This window comes from Orycteropus afer, unplaced genomic scaffold (genome assembly GCF_000298275.1).
Source record: "Orycteropus afer afer isolate SDZICR_OR568_19922 unplaced genomic scaffold, OryAfe1.0 scaffold00291, whole genome shotgun sequence".
Taxonomy (NCBI): Eukaryota; Metazoa; Chordata; class Mammalia; order Tubulidentata; family Orycteropodidae; genus Orycteropus; species Orycteropus afer.
The window spans coordinates 476,798-478,215 of NW_006921878.1; positions in this window are offsets into that span (position 1 = coordinate 476,798).

Sequence of the window (1,418 nt, forward strand, 5' to 3'; positions counted from 1 at the left end):
TCCGAGGCAGTATCACTATGGAAGTAGACTGCCCCATCTTCCTTCCAAGGAGTGGCTAGTGGGTTAGAACCGCCAGCCTTCTGGTTAGCAGTCAAGTGCCTTAAGTACTATGCTACCAGAGCTCCTACAGAGTCACTGTACCAAAAAGAATTGGTTGATGTTCATCCATTTCAGGAGGTGGCATATGATCAAGAACCAATGAGGATGAAGGAAGAAGTTGAAGCTTCACTGAAGGAAGTGGTGGAAAACAAGGCTCCAGGAATTGACAGAATACCTATTGAGATGTTTCAGCAAATGGATGCCCTGCTGGAGGCACTCACTGGGTTATGCCAAGAGATTTGGAAAACAGCTGCCAGGCCAACTGACTGGAAGAGATCCATATTTGTACCCATTCCAAAGAAAGGTGATCCCACAGAATGTGGAAATTGTCAAACAATAGCATTACTGTCGCATGCAAATAAAATCTTAACTGAAGATAATTCAAAAATGGTTGCAGCAGTATGTTGACAGAGAACTTCCAGAAATACAAGCTGGATTCAGATGAGGACATAGAATGAGGGATATTATTGTTGATGTCAGATGGATCTTGGATCAAAGCAAAGAATACCAGAAAGATGTTTACTTGTGTTTTATTGACTATACAAAACCATTTAATTGTGTGGTTCATAACAAATTATGGACAACATTGAGAAGAATGAGAATTCCAGAACACTTAATTTGCTCATGAGGAAGCTGTACATAGACCAGGAGGCTGTCATTTGAACAGAACAGGGGACATTGCATGGTTTAAAATCAAGAAGGGTGTGTGTCAGGGTTGGATCCTTTCCCCATACTTATTCAACCTGTATGCTGAGCAAATAATCTGAGAAGCTGGACTATATGAAGAAGAACATGGCATCAGGATGGGAGGAAGACTCATTAACAACCTGCAATACACTGATGATACAACTTTGCTTGCTGACAGTGAGGATGACTTGAAGCACTTACTGAAGAAGATTGAAGACTACAGTCTGCAGTATGGATTGCACATCAGTATAAAGAAAGCAAAAATCCTCACAACTGGGCCAATAAGCAGCATCACAATAAATGGTAGAGAAGATTGAAGTTGTCAAAGACTTCATATTACTTGGTTCTACAATCAACACCAATAGAAGCAGCAGTCAAGATATCAGACAATGTATATCATTGGGCAAATTTGCTGCAAAAGACCTCTTTCAGGTGCTGAAGAGCAAAGACATCTCCTTGAAGTCTAAGGTACATCTGACATAACCCATGGTATTTTCAATCACCTCATATGCATGTGAGAGCTGGACAATGAATAAGGAAGAGTCAATGCTTTTGAGTTGTGGTGCTGGTGAAGAATGCTGAAAGTACCATGGACTGCTAAAAGAACTAACAAATCTGTCCTGGAAGAAGTG